This window comes from Mus caroli, chromosome 9 (assembly GCF_900094665.2).
Source record: "Mus caroli chromosome 9, CAROLI_EIJ_v1.1, whole genome shotgun sequence".
In the NCBI taxonomy this organism is placed as follows: domain Eukaryota; kingdom Metazoa; phylum Chordata; class Mammalia; order Rodentia; family Muridae; genus Mus; species Mus caroli.
In genome coordinates, this window is record NC_034578.1 from 58,315,657 (window position 1) to 58,327,558 (window position 11,902).

The 11,902-nt window shown below is 48.2% G+C and overlaps 1 long non-coding RNA gene across 1 annotated transcript; it reads left to right on the forward strand.

The window, feature by feature from the left end:
- Nucleotides 1-2,951: 2,951 nt before the first annotated feature.
- On the forward strand, nt 2,952-9,852 carry LOC110302636. The gene is made up of 3 exons (XR_002378826.1): nt 2,952-3,856; nt 4,962-5,143; nt 8,983-9,852. It is a non-coding gene; the product is annotated as an uncharacterized LOC110302636 (long non-coding RNA).
- The last annotated feature ends 2,050 nt before the right edge of the window (nt 9,853-11,902 follow it).

An 11,902-nucleotide genomic window follows, 5' to 3' on the forward strand; every position in this document is an offset into this window, starting at 1 on the left:
CAGGGCTGGGGCACACATGCCCTGCTGTGATGAATAGCATTCATTTAGGCAGTGTAGAAAGCGCTGCTCTACAGATCTATCGGGTTTTTATTAACTGTTTGGCTGTCACACTTTCAAAATCAATCACACCATGTCGCCCTCTGGAGACTCACTGGGGTTTCGGGCCTGGCTTCCTGGTCTAAATGTGGCCCAGGCTTGGCCAGGCTAGCAGGGCTGGGAGAGGGTGGGGGAGGGGGTGGAAGCACAAGAGTGACTGAATCCTTTCTTGCCCCATCATGAACAGCCTGCTCTGTGCGCTCCCCTCTCTCCCTCTCTCCCTCCCTCCTGAATCTCAGCCTCAAACAGTGCCCGTTCAATTGCATCCTCCATGTCAGAGCTCACTATGTGTTTCTTGATTCTTGAGCCAGGCTCAGTGTGAATGCCTCTTGTGACTCACTTACCAACCAATAAAGCAGGAGGGGCCAGGCAAAGACCCTCAGCGGGCTGCTGGGAGGCGGAAGGGAGTTTAACATTTCCAAACCCTTTAAGGGAAAACAAACCATCAAAAGCCTGCGAGCTGACTGACGCAGGTCAATATTTCAGTTGGTCAGGCTCCTGGGCTGACACAGCCTAAGCCAGGTGTAGGGAACTTGCTCTGCAGTCCAGGGAAACAGGGGGGTCTCTGTGTTGAGTGGACCACCCCAGGAAACCCTCTCTTGGTAACAGCAGGCTGTGGGTCCTCAAACTGCTCTGGAGTGGTTGCAGGATGCAATCTGGCTGGCTGTTCCCTAGATCCCACAGGAGAGGGCGTGGAGTCTCTGGTTCTGCAGAAAACTGAGCCCTGTGACTTTCTGAAGGACCACTGTAGTGACTTGAAGGAAGCTCCCAGGAGAGGGTTAGAGACAGGTGAGTGAATATGAAAGTCAGGATGAAACCCGGAGGCTTCCTGTCCCTCTGTGAGTCTAACCCAGGTGTCTGCTGCTTCCTATCTCTGGTGTCACGGAAACAGCTTGCCTAGTTTGGAAGCCACATCTATTCCAGCCCCAGGACTTGGATTCAACCTTGTTCTTGTGTGGTCTCTGTACTAGCTAATGTATGTCAACTTGATACAAGCTAAAGTCATCTGAGAGGAGGGAACCTCAACTGAGAGAATGTCTCTATAAAATCAGGCTGCAGGCAAGCCTGTAGGGCATTTTCTTAATTAGTGGCTGATGGGGGAGGGGGCCAGACTGGTGGTCCAGGCTCTATAAGGAAACAAGATGAGCAAGCCATGGAGAACAAGCCAGTAGGCAGCACCACTCCATGCCTCTGCATCAGCTCCTGGCTCCGGGTTCTTGCCCTCTTTAGTTCTTGCCCTGGCTTCCTTCAATGAAGAATGGTAATGTGGAGGAGTAAGCCAAACCAACCCCTTCCTCCCCGAGTTATTTTGGTCATGGAGGTTCACCATAGCAACAGTCCCTAACTACGACAGTGTCCCTCTTTCCCTGATCATCCCTGACCCCAGCCCCACACACAGATCCTTACTCCTGAGGACTGGACAGCTTACCTTTCTCTACTCAAACATAAACACCTGACAGCAGGGGATGGGACTTTCTGCCTGTTTCATGATTTGTCCCTTCGTTCTGGTGGGAATGGGGTTGTATTCTTTACAACACAGGGGCTCACTCTCGACCTCCATCAGAGTCAATGCCCCCTCCCCAATTCCCTTTCCCCTCCTCCTTCCCTCTGAACTCTGTCCATATTTGCCTGGACCTGCCAACCTGGCCACAGGGAAGCCCTTGACCAAAAATACAATAGGCCCATTCTTCTTTTTAAAATTATTTCTTTTATCTTTGAGATTATAATACAATTATATTATTCTCCCCTTCCCTTCCCTCCCTCCAAACTTCCTCATATATCCCCCTTGCTCCCTTTCAAACTCATGGCCTCTTTTTCATTATTGTTACATACACACACACACACACACATTCCTAAATATAACTCTTCAATCTGTGTGTGTGTGTGTGTGTGTGTACACACACACACACACACACACATATTTTTTTTCAGGGCTGAATGTTTGGTATTTGGATAATCAACTGGTGTATTTTACCTGGATGTTACTATTTCTCCCCAGTCTTGTTTGTTTGTTTTGTACTGAAGACAGGGTTTCTCTGTGTAGCCCTGGGTTGTCCTGGAACTTTCTCTGTGGACCAGGCTGACCTTGAACTCAGAAAGATCTGCCTGCCTCTGCCTCCCAAGTACTGGGATTAAAGGCAGGCACCACTATTGCCCAGTCTTTTTTTTTTTTTAGTTAATAGGGGCTAAGTGGAATATTAGTCAGCTGTAAAAAGGAATGAAGCACTCGTCCATGTTACAAGACACATGAACCTCAAAAACGTATGCTGAGTGAGAGAAACCAGGCAGCAAAGGTCACGTGTTACGCAGACCCCCCATCTAAATGAAAGGTGTGAGTTGAGAACGCTCACCCAGACATATCATAATGCTGGCAGCAGAGCTGAGGAGACAGAAAATGGGGAGAGCTAGGTGTGAAGAGAATGTTCTGGGACTAGATAGAAATGGTTTCACAACACTGAACGTTCTAAATGGCACTGGTGAGCTTAAAAATGGCTCCTTTTATAAGATGCGAATTGTGCCTTAAACACACACACACACACACACGGATGTCTCCACACCTTGGATGCTCTCAAAGCCTGGAAATACCTCAGCTCACGTGCTCAGGGGTGACGCCAGCAGTGTTGGCCCTAGCCACAGAGAGACTCCAGCTGATACGCTTGTGACTTGGGCCACAGGGCCTTCCCTGACCCTTGTGGTCACAGGTCCTAGCTTAGAGGCTTCAGAGAGATGACCAAGGAGAAAAGAGCAAGAGGACAGAGGCACCTGAGTCAGGCAGGAGAAGGGAGTAGGGGCAGGGTGGGGCAAGGGGCGGGGCGGGACGGTGCCAGGGGTAAGCGGGTCAGGGCGGGGCCAGGGGGCATCCCTGCTCACTAGGCTGTGATCAGCACTTCCTGAACAACAGCCCTTACCCCATTGCAACCCACAGCTTTCAGCTATGCAAAGGAAGCCAGCAGAATTGTAGGGCAAGCAAACAGCCCACAGCCACTTGGTAAAGAAGCACTGGTCTGCTTCAAGGTCTGCTACAGCGACAGGCAGGGCCCTCAGTGACATGGGAAGGGAAGGGTGTGCCTGGCTTTGTCTCTTCTGCTGAGAAGCCTGGGCTGAGCAGAGCAGTAGTGGTAAATGATCAGTGGGTGACAAGAACAGTCCCCGCAGCTCTGTGGAGGGTGACTCACAGCCATGAAGTGGGGACAAGGAGACACAGCCTTGGCTCCCAGGGTGTCTGCCGCCTGTAAGGCTGTGGATGTGAATTATGGGTGGAGATTTGGGGTTGCTGCTTTTTGACAGGCCCGGCTCTACTTACTGTGTGATGGTGAGCCAACCACAGGACCTCTCTGATTCTTTCCTCATCTGTGAGACTGGGGAAACAGGCCTGGCTCTTTGGAAAGGCTCTCCGTGAGGACAATGTGTCAGACAGTGGCAGGACACAGTAAGTAACTTACTGCGAGTTGGCCATGCTCCACGCTGAGATCATCTGGTGGGTGGGTGGAGCTAAGGAGATACTCTGCTAAGATCTGCCTCCCCATTCTGAGCCTGGAGTCCTCCTCAGGAGACTGAAGACTTGTCAGCGCTCCTGATGATCCCTCCAGCTTAACACCCAGAGGACCAGAACCAAGACCCCAGAACAGAAGAGGAAAGCAAAGGGCAAACCCCTAGGGTGTGCCCAGAGGGACCACAAGGGCAGCTGCTGTCAATCTCTCCCATGCTCCAGCCGGAGGATACTGTTCACGTCACAGATGAGGACCACCACGTCTTTTGGGTTAGTCTATTATATTTTAAAAAAACTTATTGGGTAAATACTTTGGAGGATAAATTACTATTTTGTAAACAGTCTAATTTGGGAGCCAGTGAGATGGTTCAGTGTGTAAAGGCATTTGCTGTGCAAGGCTGGTGATTTAACGTAGATGCTTGGGACCCACATAAAGGTAGATGAGAGAGCCAACCCCATCAGATTGTCCTCTGACCTCCACACATGCACCATGGTTCACCTGCCCCCGTCTCTCTCTCTCTCTCTCTCTCTCTCTCTCTCTCTCTCTCTCTCACACACACACACACACACACACACACACACACACACACACACACACGCGCGCGCGCACACACATACATGGACACACATACATGCACACACATACACACACATACATGCACACACATACACACACACACATACACACACATACATGCACACACCTACACACACACAAATAATTAGCTTCAAGTATTTGCTTTGGGTGGCTGAGGCGATGGTTCAGTCATTAAAGGACAAGGAGAGCACAGGACACTGAGTTTGAGCCCCCAAACCCATGATATTAATCTGGGCACACATAGTTCCAGTGCTGGAGGAGGAACAGGCAGATCCACAGGGCTCCCTGGCTATTTGATAAGTTCCAGGCTAGCGAGACTGTCTTTAAAGCCAATGTGAATGACACCTGAAGAACGGCAGCCAAGGTTGGCCTCTGGCTTGCACATGTTCATGTACACATATGCATGCACACAGGAATGCACAGGCACATCGCTGTTTTCAATTTCCTGTATGTTTATATTCCTTGTACATTCCATGGTCTCGGTTACGTGTACTTTGGGAAGGGAGGCTTCCCAGAATGCTTAGCGTGGTCTTTGAAATAGAACTGAGCTTTGGAAACAAAGTGGAAACAAAGCCCAGGCCCAAAACAGTATAGAGCCAATAAGCCCTTTTCTTTCCTTGGTCCAAGGTCAATGGTGTTGATGTGGAGTTTTCTAGGATTGCTCTCTGGGAACCAGCGGCTGACCTGCCAACCTTCCTCTGTGGTCAGCAGAAGAAGCACTGCTATCACAAAGCTATGGGGTTGTATGTGTACATACATGTATATATGTGTACACAGATGTTAGAAAGAACAGAAGAGCCAAGAATGGAGTGTGTACTTGTAATCCTATCAGGTCAGGAGCATGAAGAGTTCAAGGCCAAGTGTTTTGGGTAGTTCTTTTTGTCATCTTGATACAAGCTAGAGTCTCCCAGGAAGATGGATGCTCAATTGAGAAAATGTCTAAACAGACTCACCCGTGGGTAAGTCTATCAGCATTTTTAAAAATTGATTATTGGTATGGGGTGCCCCAACACACAGTGGATAGTTCTACCTCTAGAAAGGTGGTCTTGGATTGTGTAATAAAGCAGGCTGAGCAAGTCATGGGTAACAAGCCAAAAAACCAGCATCCCTCCATGGCCTCAAGTTCTGCCTCAAGGTTCCTACGCTGACTTCCCTTCCTGATGAACTAAACCATAAGATTAAATAAACCCTTTCTCCCCACGTTGTTTTTGGTCATGGTGTTTGTCTTGGCAATAGAAAGCAAACTCAAACACCAACCTCCTTACATAAGGAGTTAGAAGCCAGCCAGGCCATGTGAGCCCTTGCCTCAAATATGTGAAGTGGAGAGCAATTGAGGCAAACACCGCAAACACCTGGTGCCATTTGGTCTCTACATGCACACACACATGCACACACACAAAAACACACATGCACACACACACACATGTACACACATGCAATACACACACACACATACACAGAAACAAGAGGAAGATGAAGATGAAACAGAGAAGGCACTATAGAAAGAGGCCCATAGTCCTAGCCATGCTGAAAGCAGCAGGCCCACATCTTCCTTACACTTCAGCCCATCATGCTGGATGTTTTCCCTGGTCTCAGCCACTTGGAGCAAAAGCCTGAAGTCTGAACAGTGGATAGACACTCATGGGGGCTGGCTCATCAACATTTGGTACATTCATAGCTCAATGGCCCAACCAAGCCAAATTAGTGAAGGGCTGGACCAACTTCAACCTAAAGCTCACTGGCCATGTTGCCTTTGCCAGTGAGTGCATGTCGGCGTCAGCTGCTCCTTCTGGTGGGTGCAAAGGTCATAGCAGGTTTGTGTGACACAACTGAGAGGAGGTAACAACAGCTTTCCAAATGGCAGGTTAGATGTCACCTCCCCTTACCTTACAAAGACATAGACCCTGTCTCATTTCATTGGTTTGTGCTGAAGCCAGCAAAGGACCAAAGTTCTCCATCACTCTTCTGGGATGGAGACCTCCACAGCCCTAAAGTGGTCTGCACTACAGTGGTGTCCAAACAAGGACAAGTAGGACCTGGGTGGAGTGGGAACTGGCTCTGGTTTAGATTCAAAGACTTGAAGGCCTAAGTAGAGGATGGGGGATAGACACTGGCATGCAAATGGTCTGTCTAAGAGCTGTGTGTGTGTGTGTGTGTGTGTGTGTGTGTGTGTGTGTGTGTGTGTGTTAGCAGCAAGATCAATAGAGGCCATAGTATATGATCCAGCTGCTAAACCAAGGAGGTCTGCCTCTCAGTGACCTAGCCAGAGCTGGCACCTCCAGCATCAGCGGGTGACAGCCTCATTTTTGGCTTGTGCTGTTGGCTGCTTTCCAGAATTTTCACTTATTTCTAGGTGTCACAGATTTAAAAGCACATCAAGGTTTGAAGAGTGTGGAAAGGAGACTGGCTGAGTTGCGGAAGGCCTAAGGGGGCCTGCCAGAGACCCTGTTAGAGCGGTAAAGACCTCTGCCTGGGAACGAGGGGCAAGTGTAAGAGGTGTGAGCTCTGTCTTGAGTTTATGAGGGTGCTGTCATGAGACAAAGGCTGGTTCAGTGGCCGCGGTAGACTCAACAGTGAGGGGCAGTGCTTCCTAAAACAGGGAGGCAGAGTCTAATAAGAAAAGGTGTGTGTGTGTGTGTGTGTGTGTCTGTTATACCCTAATGTATTTTGGAGATTCAGAGCTATGTCCTAGTGCATGTTGTGTGTGTGTGCGTGTGTGTGAGTGAGTGTGTGTGTGTGTGTGTGTGTGTGTGTGTGTGTGTGTGTGGTGTGTATCAATAGATAGACTCCATGGGAAAATCCAAAACCCCAAAAGAGCTTGCCCTTGCCCAAGTCCCTTGATTAAAAGGGAGGGCCTGGTGCTGAGCTGACTGCAGGAAACTGATGCTAGTAGCCAGGGCGCCAGTCCCCATGAAGCCTTACTAATATAATAGGCTTTTTCAGGATCACCAATGGACAAACTGATCAGGCCCTTTCACCAGTAGGCTATACCTGGGTATAGCACACTGTGTTGCTAGTGTCTCCTGGGATCCTGGATTGGAGAGAAAGGGGGAACAAGAAGCAAAGTGAACTCTATGAAACAGACTGGAGTACACAAAGGCCCGTTAGTGCTTCAGGATGGCCTCTTCAAGCATATGTATACATCAGGACCAGTATGGCTTCTTCCTTCTGCTGTCTACCTCCCAGGGCTGGTCAGAGGCAAATTTATTTTTGTGCAAAGCCTTCTGTATAGGGTGAGCTTGTATACCCACCAATGTGTGATGTGTGATATATATGCACAAAATTATTTTCATAGACATGGGGGTCTTTGGTGACACAGGCCCTGTTTAACATAACAGTCTGTCTCAGCACACAGAGTGCTGGAGTATCTCTGAATAGCTGCATGGCATTCTGTCCTAATGATGCCCGTAATTTATTAAAGTGTCCTATTAATGGACGTTAGGATGTCACTAGTCCCCTGGTATTGCAATTATGATGGCAGTGAATATTCTCACACATAAGTCATTCTGCAGCCCCCAGAGCTGATCAGCTAGGCTAAATAACATGAAACCAAGAACTGGGCAGAAAGGGCTGTGCACTCGGTGTTTCATCAGGGTTGCCACGCTGCCTTCCAGGGCTGCTGTACCATACTCCCCCTCACAGGATGCCAGAACTGCCTACCTCCCCCATCCTCACCAGCGCAGCATCAGCACCCTTCTGATGTTTGCCAATGCGAAGGTGGAGTATGATATTTCTGCTTGTTTGAATATCATTTTGTGTGTATGTGTGGGTGCACTCAGAGAGCCTTCATAAGCAAGAACCAACCTACCATGTGATTCAGAACTTTGCTCAGCAGTTATATGATGCCACACAGGACTTGTTCAGGCCCTCCCCAAAAATGTCCAGGCCCCAGCTTCTCAGAAAGCTAGCTGCTGACTTTGTCCCCACTTTGCCCATTGTGGGTTTGCTATAATGATAGGTGGGACTGAATATCTCAACACACGTGCGCGCGCACACACACACACACATACATACACACATATACACATACATATACATACATACATACACATATACACACATACATACACACATGCACACACAAACACACATTCACACACATACATGCACACACACTACACACACATGCACATACACATACAGACATACATACACATACACATGCACACATACACACATACATACATACATGCACACACATATATACATACAAACACACATATACACACACACTTCCTCTCTAGGCTCCCATCATTGCTTAGAGTCAGGTGTGAAATTGCTGTCAGTTTGAATGGCCAGATCAAAGCTGATGATGACAGCAAACTTGGTTGGAGCTCTGAGTGTGGGCAGCTCTGAGCCCAGGATTTGGGCATCACATTGTCCATCACATTGTCCATCACAGACAATGCCATGGAGGTGTGGTGACCATCACATCCAGTGAAGCAGCATGTGTGTATGTGCATGTAGTTTGTGTATACTTGTGTTCATGTGTCTACATGGTATGTATGTGTGTGCACATGTATGTGGAGGCCTAAGGTTAATGTCCTCCTTGGTTGCTCTTTTTCTTATGTTCAAAGCAGGGTCTTTCACTGAACAGAGAGCTCACAGATTCAGACAGCCTAGCCAGCCACCTAGTGCCAGGAATCTTCTGCCTCTGCTTCCAGAGTGCTAAAATTACAGGCAGCCACCATGCCCGCCAGGCATTCACATAAGTGCCAAGGATCTGAGCTTTCCCAGCATGCCCTGTGTTCAGGGGGTTCACCCCCTCTCCCCCTAGCCCATCACCTCTATTTTGTAGAACTGAGACTGAGGGAAGCAACCAATCATTTGTAGCCACTCAGTGGTGGAGGCTTGAACTCACAGAGCATCATCCCACATTCCTCACCAGATGGATGAGCCAGTGGCCCCCGACTAGCAGATGCCACACCTAGTTCTGGAACTGTGCGGCGGTGAACAGTGACACTTCACCAGCCCAGACCCTCTCATCCAGCACTGCAGAGGAGCTCTCCCCTGGGAACTGCTAGCCATGACTTGGAGACCCTGGTTCTGGTCCTCTGCCCCTTCCCTTGCTCCCGGCCTGGAAGGAATCACCGGCCAAGCCCAAGGCCACCACTTAAGGCTGAGGCCAAGGAGCATCCCAGTTTGTGGAGTTGACAGTTGCTTTGGGCAAGCTGCAAGCAAACAGCTGTGACTTCAGTCCCCAAAGCTCCCCCTTCTCCTTACCTGTGTCAACATTTTTATTTTTTAAAGCAATACAGCCAAGGTGGGGGTTGGGAGTGGGCAATGGGGAGGGAGGGAGCCAGGGCCTCTATCAGCTCTGGGGTCCTTGCATATGTAACACTGTCGTATAATTAACAGTGAAGATCATTTACATTGTCGCTTAGCTAATTTTCATAATGTTTTCTTTATTATCAGAGGAAGAAATTAACCCAAGAATTTATTTACATAGCAGCCTCAAACAGTAACAGCTTGCTAATTGCCTGTTAGGTGATTAATAAGCTTACAGCAGATGCTAATGCGTCGTGGGCTCCCGTTTCAAAGGTGCTCTTCCTGCACGCCTGTGTTTTTGGCAGCTTAATTAGTGCAATAATTATGTACTTGTTGCTCCTTCTTTCGAGCAAATACTGTCAAATGCTTAAAAGATTAAAGTGAATTATATCCTGAGAACTCACACGCTGGAGGATGCCCATCGTACTAACTTCTCTGCTAGTGCAAAAATAGACAAGAATAAATAAGAGCGGGCTCTGATGTGCCATGATGAGTTACAGACTCAGCCCAGGCCTGGCTCTGACTTTGTCCCTTGTTAATGGAAAACCCTAGGAGCATGCCTCAGTTTCCCATCTATGTAAGGTATGGGAATCTGTCAGCATGAAGGTGGGGAGGGGAGATGGGAATCTGAGAGATTCAAATAACTCAGCATTCATTGTAAGGGATATATCTCACTTGGTTATTTTTTTTTAATTTATTTTACTTGTATACATATACATGTGCATGCATGTGTATGTGTGTGTATTCACACACGTGTGTACAGGTGCAGGCAGAGGCCAGAAGAGGGCATCAGATCCCCTGGGGCTGCAGTTCCAGACATTGTGGGCCACCCAGTGCGGATCTGAACTCAGATCATCATGATTTAGCAGCAAGTCCTCTTAACCTCGGAACCATCTCTCCTGTCCCCTCATTTCACTCTTAATTAGAAGAAATTGGTTGTCGAGAGCCTTCACTGGGATGGCTAGAGAACTTTAATTCCTGGTTGAGAAGCAGATGGCATTGCGATGTTGTATACTGTGATGGAGACATAATGGTTATGGGGAAGGAAATGTTATCTCTTGACATAAACAGTAAAGAATTCAGGGCTGATGCTGATGGCTGCCATCTGCCTTAACACTTCCAGCCTCCTCTTAAAGTGAACGGTCTGCAGGTGGAAGGCTAGGATAGGGAGGACGCCTTGAAGCTTAACACTGGATGGTAGCTGGATGGTAGCTCAGTGGAAATGCCCTTGCACGGAGTCCTCATTGTGATGGTTCCCTAAGAGGACTCAGCTAAGAGGCAAGGCTCCAGCGCACCTACGAGAGATGTTAATCGAGGTGGGTGAACCTATGTCAAGCATAGACAACACCTTCTGTCTGGAGCCCAGATATAAGGAGGTCTGAAGTAGAAATCATTTCTCTCTTTGCTCTCACATCTTGTTTATGAGTGGTTCTTAACCCATGGGTAACGACCCCTTTGGGGATCAAAGGACCCTTTCAGGAGGGTTACATATCAGATATTTACATTGATTCACAACAGTACAAAAATAGTTACAAGGTAACAATGAAAATAATTGTATGGTTGGTGGTCATCACGACATAAGGAACTCTATTAAAGGGTTCCAGCATGAGGACGGGTGAGACCTCTGCCATAGACTGTTGCTGCTGTGTTCCACTGAAACTGGCCCAACCTTTCTGCCTTGCAATGTCTCCTGGGGTTGCGTGGCTTCCCAGGAACCCTCTGGGCTTCCTTTGCCAGATTAGTAGCTGAAGCCTCTAGCCTTGTGGACTTATTGGCTTCTGGCTCCTCAGCATCTCCATTGTACAGACAGCCATTACTGACTGGCCGTCCCCTAGCAAGTGAGATAGCTTAATAAATCTCCTTTTAATATATATTCATTCTATCAGTTCTGTTCTTCTACAGAACCCTGACTAACACAGTGATTTTCAATAAAAACACCGAAATCTAAAAGAGAAAAGACCTCAAAGGTGTCTGCTGGGGACTTTACTAAGGACCTGTGTAGCTATTTCCTCTTGAATGTATTTGAAAATGTACACAGGCCACATCAGAAGTCCATCAGGACTTGAACATTAGACTGGAGCCACCCCTGGTCAAACCCAGCTCTACCCCTTGTTAGCTCTGTGGTAGGGGCCTAAGCCTTCTGTGCCTCCATTTCCTCGTTTGTGATATGGCGATGTATTCATTACTAAGATTTCAAACCGGTGGGTGTGGGTTTTAACACAGAACGAGGTGCCCTGGCAGGCTCATCCTTGTGTCGCTGTCATTATGACTGGTGTGAGCCCTGAGGTTCCTCCTCCACTGAGCTATGAGACCACAAGCATTTACTGTTGACTTGTTCTATGCCATCTTCAGTGCCGGGATGGTTCCTAGTTTCTGCCCTCTAACAGAAGGGACCACAGTCTTACCAACATTTCACTCTGCTAGCCCACAGAGTCTTGTCATCAGGACTG